The sequence below is a fragment of the Cricetulus griseus genome, assembly GCF_003668045.3.
Source record: "Cricetulus griseus strain 17A/GY chromosome 1 unlocalized genomic scaffold, alternate assembly CriGri-PICRH-1.0 chr1_1, whole genome shotgun sequence".
Lineage (NCBI taxonomy): Eukaryota > Metazoa > Chordata > Mammalia > Rodentia > Cricetidae > Cricetulus > Cricetulus griseus.
This window is the reverse complement of record NW_023276807.1, coordinates 3,535,452-3,549,324: the sequence shown is the minus strand read 5'-3', so window position 1 is coordinate 3,549,324 and position 13,873 is coordinate 3,535,452. Positions and strand designations below refer to the sequence as shown.

General features: G+C 38.5%; 1 long non-coding RNA gene across 1 annotated transcript; it reads right to left on the bottom strand.

Annotated features, from left to right (window-relative positions):
• Positions 1–941: 941 nt before the first annotated feature.
• LOC103162601 lies at positions 942–10,409 on the bottom strand. The gene is made up of 3 exons (XR_003479420.1): positions 10,361–10,409; positions 3,832–3,880; positions 942–2,363 (listed from the first exon to the last, which is right to left on the bottom strand). It is a non-coding gene; the product is annotated as an uncharacterized LOC103162601 (long non-coding RNA).
• Between the last annotated feature and the right edge of the window lie 3,464 nt (positions 10,410–13,873).

Below are 13,873 nucleotides of genomic sequence, written 5' to 3'. Positions count from 1 at the left end.
AAAAGGAATAGGGATAATGGACAGACGTGTCTTGTTCCTGATTTTAATGGGGTTGCTTCAGGTTTTTCTCCACTTAGGATAATGTTGGCTGTGTGTTTGCCACATATAGCCTTTATTATGTTAGGTATGTTCCCTCCAGTACTACTCTGTCTAGAACTTTTATCATGAAACTTTATTGGACTTTGTTAAAGACTTTTTCTTCATCTATTGAGATGATCATGTGATTTTTTATCTTTAAGGCCATTTATAGGATTTATTATATTTATTTACTTATATATGTTGAGCCCATCCTTCATTTCTGAGACAAAAAAATAAAGCTACCTTTAACATGGTAGGAGAGCATTTTAATATGTGTTTGTATTCTGGTTTCTAGTCTTTTACTGAGGATTTTTGCATCTATATTCATCAGTCTACAGTTTTGTTTTGTTTGGTTGGTTGGTTAGTTGGCTCTTTTTGTATGTGTCTTTAGCTAGCTAAAGTTTAGAGTAATACTGGCTTCATAGGACAAGTTTGGGAGTGACCCTTCTATTTCTAGGGGTTGTTTGTTTGCTTGTTTTATTCAGAGTTTAAGGATTTTTTATAGAAGCTCTTCACTAAATTTTCTATATCTCATGGACAGTTTGTTCTAAATCTCTACTCCAGAAATGCAAACATAGTCTTGCACTGCTTAATCACAGAGTTATATTTAAAGAAGTTCACAATTGTCAGTTTTGTCACTGTAAAACTTAAGTGCACCCATACAAATACAGGTCCCACAGCCCACCACACACCCAAACTCTCTGATACTTTCTTCATAAATTCCAGAATAAACTAATCCTACTTTGGACCATAGTGACCAAACCTCAAGATTAAATCAAGCACAATAGGAAATAGTAGAGTAAAAAATGCATGAGATTACATAAATCTGCACATTATTTACAATAAATTGCTTAACACATAAGTGAAGAAACATAGTCATTTATTTACTGAATACGATTTAAAAATAACACTGTGAATAGCAAGCCCAATAACATGGTTATGATGATTGGCCTTAATTATCAACTGGTGGGATTTAGAAGACATAGGAGACTCCTCTCTATCAGTGTCTGGGAGGGCATTTCCAGAGATGATTAACTGAGTGGGGTAGAACAGACTTCAAGGTAGGTTGGCCCCTTCTAGTATGTGCCAAAATATAAAGAAGACCAAGGAAAATGCAATGTGCACCTGTCTACCTTTGCTTATTCCCAAGTGGGTACATCTATTGCTACTGCTGCTGTGACTTAATACGTGCCACAGAAGTTCATGTGTTGAAATGTAATGTCTTTTAGGAGGTGTTAGGAGCTTAGAACCTTTAAAGAGGTGAGACCTCTTGGAACATTCTTAGATCACTGGGGCAGATGCTTTCAGAGGAATTACAGTCACTATTCTGAGGACACTGAGCTTCTTCCTAGTTGAGTTGTGATAAGAATGAGACTAAGTTCTGAAAGCTCCCTGGCTCCCTGCTTTGTCAATTGATTTTTCCTTGCCATGTATACAACCTTCCATCCACCAAAGCCAAACTGATGCCAGCAACATGCCCTTGAATCTCCACACCTGTTATTGAAGTGACCTCTTCTCATTATGAAATTATCTTGACTCATCCATTTCATAATAGTAACAAATCAGATTTATAATACTATAGTAGGGATATTACATGACCACCATTTCTTTTGTTGTTGTTGATCTCACACCAAAACATATTCTTGAACTAAACGTGATTTTTTTTTTTTTTAAATCTTGCTTTTGCTAGTTGTAGGGTCCATGGGACCACAAGGGCAAGCCAAGGGAGATGTTCTGGTATAACAGAGCCTGTGATGTGAAGGTCTTAGCTACATATTCATAGAACTTTCTTTCCAATGACAGATTACTGCTCTGCTCATCCAACTACCCATCATCTGGGTGGCAGGGCAGTTTAGGAGAAGCAACAGTGACTGACAGAGGTTCTAATGACTATGGCTAGACATTTTTTTCTTCACCAAAGTCTAGTTGCATGTCAAGCCCTACTTTTCAAAGCATTTGGAGAAAGCAACGGAAGAGTTGGAAATTTCTGTTAAATTGATGCTACCAAGACTGATGACAGGAGAAAGTCCAGACAACACTGTGCTCAATGAACCCTTCAGCTTGCTGTGTCCTTCCTTCAGGATCTGTCTCCATATCCAGAGGAGGGCAGAAAGCCTCTGGTGCGTATCTATTAGTCTATCACCATCAGACAAGCCACCAGAACACAACAGTCGGGAAAACAGTAGAGAATGGAGCCACTGCTAGTCCCCAAAAGCATTGTTTCTGCATACTTCACGGTGTTGAAGTGGTTACAATTGTCCAGATGCTGCAGGCTAATGGGAACACTAAAATAGAAAACACAAAATTGATTTAATTACCTTGAGGTGATTAAAGTTTGAAGAAATGGGTTCCTAATGAACCCAGCTATCTTTTTTGAAAGGCAAACTCCAAACTCGAGGTGCTGAGCTCTCTCTCTCTCTCTCTCTCTCTCTCTCTCTCTCTCTCTCTCTCTCTCTCTGCCCTCCCCCCCCCGTGTGTGTGTGTGTGTGTGTTGTGTGTGTGTGTGTGTGTGTGTGTGTGTGTGTGTGTGTGTGTAGGCATCTGTAGACAGGTTATAAATCTAATCTCCTTTCTGAGTCTTAGTGAATTGTAGACATCTTTCTTACTCATCCCACAGCCACACATCCCGCAGTTCTGCCTCACTAGTCAGAAACTTCTCACCTGGATGCACACACAATAACAGAACTCTAAAGATGAGCTCCGGGAGACAGAAATTCTTACAGTGTCTCTAATGCATACATAAGATTGATGGGGTCAATTGTAGAGGAGCTGTCTCTAATGACTTGAAGACTCCCATGTGTGACACAGCCTAATGTGGTAGAGACCTGAGAGGAAGGAGTCAGTAGGATGAGACGGCCTCCTTATCAATATTGACATAATAGAAAGCTAAGGGAGTGAAGGGGGGAGGGCTGCAGGGAGGGCCAAGAAGCACTGAGGTGGAGATTAAAAACCTAAAACAAAATTGCCATTTTAAATTAGACATTCAGGGACTGAGTGACTTGTAAAATTTAACTCTTTCAAATCTATAAACATTAAGCAACCAAATAAAACCTACCTTCCCTGAAGGGAGTGTTAGATTAGTCAGCAAGTAAATGTGTTCTTGGATGACAAGACACTTCAGTGTGCCTCACAATGGGTGTGTCCGAGTGTGCTGTAACCCATCATTGTCTTGTAAATGCTGAGAGGCTCTGGTCTGGATTCTTTGGTTTGCTAATGTGAAGCTAGTATGCTATCGCCTCCCAGGATGCAAGCTTGGGCTGGAGCCCAGCAAAAGCCCAACTGAGATGAAATAATAATAGAGAATGAATGATCTTAGAGATATGTTTATGTTTCTAATTAAATTGCAAAATCTCTGCTGGAGCAACATTCTAACACCTGTGGAACAGAACACCAGGAAGGAGTCAGACAAAGAATAAAGCAGAATCTAAATAACACTGCATTTACCACCTACTTTAATACTCTGAGGTAGAAAATTCAATGTGCTAAGAATCAGGAGTCATTTGTTCTTTTTTAAATTAATAGCTATAAAAAAAAGCATGAGGATGGACATAGATCTGAGGCCAGCCTGGGCTACAAAGTCCACACCAGCTCTGGATACATAGTGAGACCTTGAAAAAAAATAAAAAACCTGAAAGAGTAAATCTCAGAACTGGCAGGCAATGCTTCCCTGAGTTATCAGTATTTTTTTTTACCTTTGTAAATTGGACTATATCAAGCTACAGTCACTGTTTAATTCCATCTAAGGAAACATACCTGTTAATTGTTTAGATTCTTCAAAATGGAGTACTGGGGATGATAGTTACTGTAAGGGAGAAAACAATAGCTGTGTGAATCTACTTCCAGACCTGTCATTCTCAATGCCAATTGCTCTTATGAGAGATAGAATAAATGCAGAGATTTTAAAAGGGAGAAGATAATTCAATAGGAATTCCAGGCTTATGGCAAGCTAGCATCACACTTGCAGAGGAGGTAGACACTTTTTGGGGTTCCTCTGTGATTATGAATATTTAAACTCACTATTAAGTATCATGATCAAAATGTTTTCTATTCATCACAATTAGGCTGGGAAACATGTGTGTTTTTATAATAGAATTATTAGTATGCTAATGTTGACTTTAATAAGCCACAAACCACTGTATTTTCAAATCTTCTGCTTTTAAGTCACCTGAGGCAGTGATTATACCTTGTCCATGAGAAAGCAATCATCAAATGTTTCCTCACATTACTTCTTGGTAAGTGGAAAATTTCCCCTTGACCCAATGCCACAACAAGGCAAACAACCATGTGGACAGCAGGAAAGATGAAACTTTCTCCAGGCTGAAATAAATTGTTTGTAGTTTTCTGTCTTGGTTTAATCAAGTACAACAGCGAAAAAGAACAATGAACATCGGTAAGAGGGGGTGAGGGTGGGTCACAAGGCTGAGCTCTGCATCACTCAGATGGCCTGGCCTCATCAATATTTATTAAGCTCTCTGAATTTTTTAAATGATCTGTAATTGTTTGTTTCACATAAACTTTTTTGGGAGGATAAACCTGATGGCCTGAGAATGGGATACAATAACTGTTTTACAGGAAAGAATTCACCCCAGCAATCAAGATAGCAGTCAATCTGTATTTTGTCTGAAAGTATGAGTGAAGAAGGATCAGGTTTCCCAGGTCACATGGGTATTGGTAACATCCAGTTTTTCATCTCCTTAGAATGTGATCATCCATTCTTTAATGACTCTTGGCCAGAGGCCACCCTCAGGTCCTTTACAGGGGTCCTTCAGCATCAGGACATGAAAGCAAAGAAGACAACATGGAGTCAATAAGCAAAACAGAAGCCCTGATCCCACTCAACTTACACAGAAATGACAACACAGGATCTTGGCCATGTTCTCAAGTCATCATGACCAAGTTGGCTTTATTCTAGAGATACAGGGATAGTACAGCATGCACAAATTGCTAAGTGTAATATACCATATTAATACATGCCACAATTCAAACTTTAGTCCTCTCCAAAATGAGCAAGCATTCTTAACCAATCAGCCATCTCTCTAGCACAATGAAAACTCTTTAAATTGATACATGCTTTCAGCAAAATGCCAGGATACAAAATTAACATACAATGACACACATACTGAGAAATAAACAATCCCACTCACAAGGGTCTCAAAAATGTACTGTGGCATTTAAGTAAGGCGGTAAAAGGCCTCTAAAATGAAAACTTTTAAACTGAAGAAGTAAATCAAGGAAGACACTAGAAGATGTAAAGACCTTCCTCCCATGCTCATGGATTTGAAAGATTATTATAGTGAAAATGATCATCCTATCTGAAACAATCAATAGATTCATTGCAATCTCATTCAAAGTCTCCATGTCTTTCTTCACTGAAATTGAAAAACAATCTTAAAATGCATATGGAAGAACAAAATGACCTGAATAGCCAAAGCAATCCTGAGCAAAAGGAACAATGTTGCAGGCATGAATATAGCCCATCTCAAATTATATCTGATCTCGAGAGCCATAATAATAAAACCAGAATGGCTTCGGCACAAAAGCAAACAATGGGGTATATATAGTGGAGAAAAGGGCAATTTCAACAAATGATGTTGGTATAATTTAATGTCTCCATATCGACTAATTAAACCATAATCATCACTTTTCTCTCTTCCTCCTGCTCTCTGCTCTGCAGTCGCCATGTGACCTGGGAAGAGGACACTAGCACAAGGCGTCCTCCATAAGATGAGTCTTATAAAATATATAGGCTTATGATAATTAAGACTGAGCTAGCAGAAGAGAAATCCTAGTCATTGGCCAAGCAGCATTTGTACCTAATATAAGTCTCTGTGTGTTACTTGGGACCTTAATGTGGCAGTGGGCAGAATTTGGGTGTCCTGGCGGAAAGCGCCCACATGGGAGCAGGGATCGGGCGGCTTGGTGGAAAGACTTATTTTTACAGAATGGTGTCAGAGGTGGGATCACCTCACACCCCAAGGTTCCCGGAGGAAGCAGGGAACCTGCCACTGCAAGCCACTAGGTGCCGCAAGCCACAAGCTGCCAGGCACAGAGAGCTGCCTTCCCGAGACTAGTCAAGGAGCGGCAGAACCTGGGCAGTTGGCGGTAATGTTACAAACTTCCATGTAAACTTCACAAAAGCTTAAAAAGAGATTTTAGCAGCAAAAGAACAGAGACTAGCATGGCTTCTTGGTAGCAGCATTTTCTCAGGTGATCTCTGTTTTGCTAGAGACAAGCAGATACTTGAGCAGCTCCAAAGAGAGGTTTCCTGACTCAGTAAAATCAGGAAAAAAAAAAAAAAAAAAAAAAAAAAAAAAAGCCACAGGGCTCTCTTTAAAAAAACCCGGCTAGCTCAGTTGGTAGAGCATGAAACTCTTAATCTCAGAGTCAGGTTTGTGCCCCATGCAGCTAGCAGTGGCAGTGACCACATCTACAAGCCGGCAGCATGGTTGATGGCAGTACAGAACAAGTGAGGACGGCTCTCAGAGCTGATGGTAAATGTACCTCCACCATCTTGAAAAGACAGTGGCTAAGAAAGCTGCGCCTTTAATTTGGGAGGTGTTGTTTAACGATTAAAAGACTGGTGACCAGAAAAAGGTAAAGATTTACAGTAAACACAGATCCAGATAAAGAAAACCCTCTAAAGGTTTACAATGTATTTAAAAATATTTGTAGGCTTATGAGAAAAAAATAGAGTAGCTGGGTGGTGGTGGCACACGCCATTAATCCTAGCACTCAGGAGGCAGAGGCAAACAGATCTCTGTGACTTCAAGGCCGGGTGTTGTTGGCACCTGCCTTTAATCCCAGCACTCTAGAAGCAGAGGCAGGCAGATTTCCACAGAAAAATCCTGTCTCATAAAAGGAAAAATATAAAATTAAAAGAAATAGAATAATATAAAAGCCAATAAAGATGGAAAATACAGAGTCTGGATAGTATAAGCTATATTGCTGTCTTTAAATTGTTTAATTGCTAAGGAAAGAGCAAAAGCTGCTATACATTTTATTATCAATGCTGCTAAGTTAATCTAACTCATATATTTTAAAAATGCTTTGACTTCAAAATTTAAGTCTAACGACAGACTACTTGGGAAAAAATTCCTTGCTTGTGTTTTCACAGAAAAGGAAAAGCTGTGGATTCCTTCCAGACTAATATGGTTTGATCAAGCAAGATCCCCCACCCCCACCCCCAGAAGCAGTGGCCCAACTGATCCTACATCCAAAACAGCTGAGATGATGCAGTCATAGACCACTACAGCCAGGATTTCTGCGTTTTCTCAGGATCCCATGACATCGCCTCCCAACCAGCAGGAAGTATTTTGGAATGAACGACTCCCAATTTCCCAAATATGGTTTATAAATATTTGTTTTCATTTAAATGGTGTTGGTTATAAATGGTAATGATCATAGTCAATCTCTTTTTAAAGGAAAAAAGGGGGGATAGGATATGGAGATGAATATTTTACATCGTTATGGATTTTCATTTATTGATACAAATTTAAGGTCAATTTTGTGATATGTATATGTCTCCTCTTGTTTAGGTATTGTGTTTATATGGATATTTTAAAATGTAATGCATAATTAAAAACAGACTATATTGTCACCTATAATAGTCAAAACTTACAGTTAGGTTAGTTAGGTTTTCTAGATATACAAAGATATATTTGAGATGGATATTCTTCAGACTGTTCAAAGACCTACAGAATACATGGCATTTAAATGGTTTAGGGTTTTTCTTGACAGTAAGACACAACTGCTCCTGGCACACCAATTACCTCAGAAAGGAGGATGGGCATAGAAGAAACTCGTTATGAAGTTTGCCTTCAACATGGCAAGATTAGCCATTTGGGCAAGAAACTGCACTTTCCTGGACTGTTTGTTGCTGTATAAACTGGATATGCAGGACTCACAAGAAAGTGACTGCTGAACTTACAAAACAAGACAGTACTAAAGGGTTCCTGTTAAAATGAAGAAGTGTGCCAGACACACTGTGGCCTATAGGCTGAAGATGGATGCCCCAACATTACAGAGGAACTTTGGGTGACTGTTCAGGCAGCGAGATGTCTCTGTCAGTTCTAGAGTTTATAAATTATCCTTCTGTAGTCTTTGATAGAGTTGAAAACAGATAGTTATGGTTATAGTTTTCTTCAGTTATTATAGAAGATAAGCTACCCTTCTTTTTATTTAGACAGAAAAGAGGAGATGATGGGGGAAGTGCTTCTGTGTATGTGTTTGTGTTAGTGGATGATAAATAAAGTACTGTTTGGCCAATGAGGCAGCAAGTTAGGCAGGACTAGGAGTCAAGAAGGATTCTGGGAAATGTAGTAAAGAAGTAGTGATCCAGGCAGGAAGTGAAATAGCAGGGAGACTCATATATAAGCAAGGGCAAGAAGGACCTTGTTCCTTTCTCCCTTCCTCCTGCTCTCTGTTCTGCAGTCGCCATGTGGCCTCCAGGAAGACAAGATACATTCTGCCTGCGTCCTCCATGAGATAAGTGTGATGATTATGACTGATAATTAAGACTGAGCTAGCATATGAGAAATCCTAGTCATTGGCCAAGCAGCATTTGTACCAAAATAAATAAATAAATAAATAAATAAATAAATAAACCATACTCATATCTCATTCTGCACAAAAGTCAAATCCAAATGGGTAAAGGATCTGGACATAGATTTGAAACACTGAAGCTGATGGAAGACAAGGGAGGGAGTAAACTACAAGTTATGTGTACAGGTAAAGACTTTCTCAACAAGATTCAGATTGCACAGGAAATAAGTCCAACAGCTGACCAATAGGAATTGACAAAATTTAAGACCTTCTGTGCAGCAAAGGAAATGGCAACCAAGTAAATAGGTCTGCAAAATGGGAGAAAATCTTTGCTAGATATCCATCTGACACAGGACTAATATACAGGCTATACAAAGAACTCAAAACACTAAATATCAAGAAATCAAATGCCTCAATTAAAAAATGACCTTTGGAACCTTACTATGATACAATATGATAATTGCATTTTGTTCTTTTACATGTGGCTATCCGGTTTTCCCAACACTGTTTGTTGAAGATGTTGTCCTTTTTCCAGTGTATATTGTTGACATCTTTATCATATTTAGGTGGCTGTAGGAATGTGGGCTTATATGATATGTGGGTCCTCAGCTTATTTGGTTGATCAATGTGTCTGTCGTTATCCCGGTACCATGCTATGTTTATTGCTACACTCCTCTAGTTATCACTTAAAATCTGGGATGGTAATACCTTCAGCAGCCTATTCATATCATGAGGATATCACAAAGATTTCTTATTGTTGAATTTTTTTTTTTTTTTTTTTTTTTTTGGTTTTTCGAGACAGGGTTTATTTCTCTAAATGTAGCTTTGGAGCCTATCCTGGCACTCACTCTGGAGACCAGGCTGGCCTCGAACTCACAGAGACCTGCCTGCCTCTGCCTCCCGAGTGCTGGGATTAAAGGTGTGTGCCACCAATGCCCAACCTTGTTGAACATTTTTTTATTACTCTCCTGAGTCTTTCATGTTTCCGTATAAAATTAAAGTTTTTCTTTTATTATTATTATTTCCATGAAGAATTGCACTTGAATTTTGAAAGGATTACATTGAATCTATAGGGTAGCTATTGGTAGGATGGTCTTTTCCACAATATTAATCCTGACAATTCATGTTAGGTCTTTCCATCTTTTGGTATCATGTTCAATTTCTTTCTTCAACATCTTAAAGTTTTTATTATAAAACTCTTTCCCTTGTTTGGTTAGAGTATTTGTTTGTTTCTTTGTTTGTTTTTGAGGCAATTATGATTGGCATTATTTCTTTGATTTCCTTCTTAGTGTGTTTGTTATTTGTATATAGGAACGGTACTGGTTTTTATGTGTCAGTTTCATATCCTGCTTTTTTCTGAGTGTGGCAGCCTTAAAGAAAAACCAGCTGGGCTGTGGTGGCACACACCTTTGATCCCAGCACTTGCAGGGCAGAGGCAGGCACAGGCGGATCTCTGTGAGTTTGAGACCAGGTTGGTCTAGTCTACAAGAGCTAGTTCCAGGACAGCCTTCAAAAGCCACAGAGAAACCCTGTCTTGAAAAACTAAAAAAAACAAAAAACCCCAAAACCAAAAAACCAAAAAAAAAACCCCAAACAAACAAAAAAGAAAGAAAGAAAAACCAATTATTACATTTATAGAAAAGTTAATTAGTTCTAAATCATTGTAATATAAAGTGGGAAATTACCAATACAGAGCCAAGTAGAAATACAAGGGTATTTAATAGGTAAAAGCCTTACTTACAGAGCGACCTAGCCATCCAGCACAGCAGCAGTCAGCAGCAGTCTGTACATCAAGCCGAAAAGTGAAACCAAAAGTGCCCAGCCACCTGACTCTCCTCTACTTCACCCTGACCACGCCCTCATAGGCGTGGTCAGGCAGACCTGTAGCCAGCCCCTAAGTAGGCGTGGCTACAGGTTCCCCTACAGTATTAAGCAAGTAAGCAAGAAAATGTCAAAATTTGGCATAGGAATAGGCAATTACTTTGACAAGGACTCCATAGGTCAGACAACAACAGCAAGAATTCAAAAAGACGCATTACATCAAACTGAAAAGTTTCTAAAAAGAAGACAACATAGTAAAGAATCACCAAAACAAAAGAAAATCTTTGCTATTTATTCACCTGATATGTTTATATCATGAATATATGAAGTATTCAAAAATTAAACATCAAAAGAACAAATAATCCAATTAACTAAACAGTTTCCAAAGAATGAAAACTGTCAATAACACATGACAAAGATATTCAACCTCTTTAACCACCAGAGAAAGGGAAACTAAAATAACATTGAAAATTAATCTTACCCAATTCAGAATGGCTCTCACTAAAAAAGTAAACAGAGCAATTCAGGTGAAGAAACAATGAAGTAAAAGGAACCCTCATTCATGGCAGTTAGGAATGTACATTAGTGTGGCCACTTTAGAAATCAGTAAGGGTATTGATTCCTCAAACCAAATGCAAACATGACACTCACCTGCTGCTTCAAATAACACTAAAGGCCTTGCCAAAAGACTGCAGAACACAGAGCAACAGCTACACATGTAAACCTCAGAGATTACAACATCATAAAACCCATATATGCATGAGTCACACCAAATCCCAGAATGAAGAGAGGAATTAGGCAAACCTTTTACTCAGACATAGAGCAAATCATAGCAAATTTCCTCCTCCTGGGAGAGGGAAAGACACTTTTCTTTCTAAATATATAGCCCCTAGTAAATTGACCAATTTCCAGCGAAAGACCATATATCCAGGAACATTTGACTACCACAAATTGCTATTTATTTATTTATTTTTAGACACAAAAATTAAATGAGGACAGATCTGGGAAGATTTGGGAGAGGGGTTTATGATCAAAACACAAAATTAAAAGCCTCAAAGAACTAACTAAAAACAGAAATACTACCCAATCCTTCTCTGAGTAGGTGAAAAAAAAATCCATCTTTTTATCTTGTGGTGAAATTTACTTTTTCCTTGAATAAAATTTCACTTCTACTACTCTGAGAGAGGGAGAGAAGAATGATGAAAATGAGGGAGAGAGAGAGAGAGAGAGAGAAAGGAGAAAGAGAGAGAGAGAGAATACTGTCATACTTCTAGACATAAACATGAAGAAATATAAGTTGCCATGCCTTCAAGTTATTCACATGCCTATTTTTAATGGCACTGTTTCCACATATACACATGTGTCTCTCTCTATATATATATGTGTGTACATACATATGTATATACATATGTAATAGAATATCATTCAGCTATAAAGAATACAATTGTCCCATTGGTAGGAATAATGAATTAACTGGAAATCATTAAGTGAAATAAACCAAACTCCAAAAGGCAAATACCATGTACTCTCTTATTAAGTCTAAGAAAAGAAAACAAGGGACTTTAGAGAAGATGAAGAGAAGAAAAGGTAAGCAGAATAAATTTGATACATGAAAGTGCTATAATGAAATCCATAATTTTGTATGATTAATTTATACTCATAAAATGTTTTAAATCTCAAACTGGAATAAAAAGCTTTCTGAAGTTAAAAAAAAATGGTGTGATAAAATATCTACTCCAGAATGTGCTTAATGGACGATACTTGAATAGATTATCTCTGAAGAATGGAAACAATAATGTATGCTCTGGCCCCTTCTTCAGCGTCATGTGACCAGAACAGTAAGTGTCTCAGACATTGCAATGAAGCCAGCTTCTTAGCAAGGGTGCTGCCCCTGCTTTGGGCTGGGTAAGGCCATGCTACAGGAGTCTACTCTATTTCCTATGTAGTGTTAAGCAGGTTTCCTGATCTACCGACTGCCATAGGGCAATTTTCAAGTGGCTACAAACCCCCACAATTAGTAACTGACAATGTCTTTTGGGGATTTGAATTGTTAAACATTGAGATGATACACACATTACAATCTGAGGATAAGAAACATAACCATCTCCATTTGGCACACAGTATGTTCCTCTGCATTTTCAAAATCCTCAAGAATGTTTACAAAAAATGACTGATGAATTTAGTAAGACCACTTGAAACAAGATAAAAATTCAATTGTGTCTGTCATATATAATTAGGGGTTGAAATTAGAGCAATTCTCTCAACATAAAACAAAATTGTAAAATCATTACTAATGTATTGATTTAACTAAGATGTGAGAGTTTTATATGCAGACTATTGCTGAGTTCTCATGGAGAATATTGCCAATAGATATTACATAACCAAACAAGTGGAGAGATGCACCATGCTCATTATTTAGAATGGAGGAAACCACTCATTTCCATTATAGAAGAAGTTGTATTATCTAGTAAGAAATAGTAAGCCTTTCACTATACTACTATCAGAAAAATAGAGAGGAAGGAGAAAGAGAAATGAGAGGAGAGGAAGGAAGGGAAAGGAGGGAGGGAGAAAGAGAGGAAGGAAGAAAGGTTGTATTTATATAAGACACTAGAAACCTTCAACTTCGCTGAATGATAAAACGCAGGTGAAGTGCTAAATATTGCACCTGGCACACAACTGGCATGACACAAACCCTATTCTCAGCAGTGCAGACACAGGTAATGGTACTCCTAATAGGTAATTGGGTTGTATAGCTTTATGCGTGATTACATTCTATCTGTCTCTTTCAGCATTTGCTTTCCCACTCAAAAGTGACAGTAATGTTTCCTTAATTGGGTTAGTTGAGGCTTTTCCTAAATCTGAGCAGACAGGCTCTTCTCACCCTCTGCACCAACTTGGAACCATGAACTACAGCTGACTTAACCACTGTGATCAAACAAATCGACTGTCTCAGCTTTCTTGAATCTATAGTTCATTTTTCTCAAAACTTTAAAGATGAATATCATTAAAAAAATCAAACATTGTTGTCTTTGTCACTATTTGTGGCTGTTAAGGTCCTTTAACAAAAAATAAAAAGAACTCAGTGTTGGGCCTAAAAGGCCTAGTGGAATTTCCTGAGCCTGGCTAAAGTTTGGCGACCTGACTCAGCAAAACTGCCTCTGCCCTGGTGAGATATTACTGGCCCTTACACCTCACCGCATCCTGAGGTACCTACCCACTTTCTCAGCTCTATATAAGCACATGCCTGTTACAATAAAGTGAGACTCTACTTTGACAGGTCTCCACGACTCAGAGTGGATTCCTCTGGTGACTAGGAGGCAGGTCTTAGTGTTGACACTCACCATCCCGCCAGCCCTTCCCACAGCCCTGACTGCAGGAGGCCCTGGCAGAGTGGCACCCGAACAGGGACCCTGGCAGCTCAGTATGTGGTTGT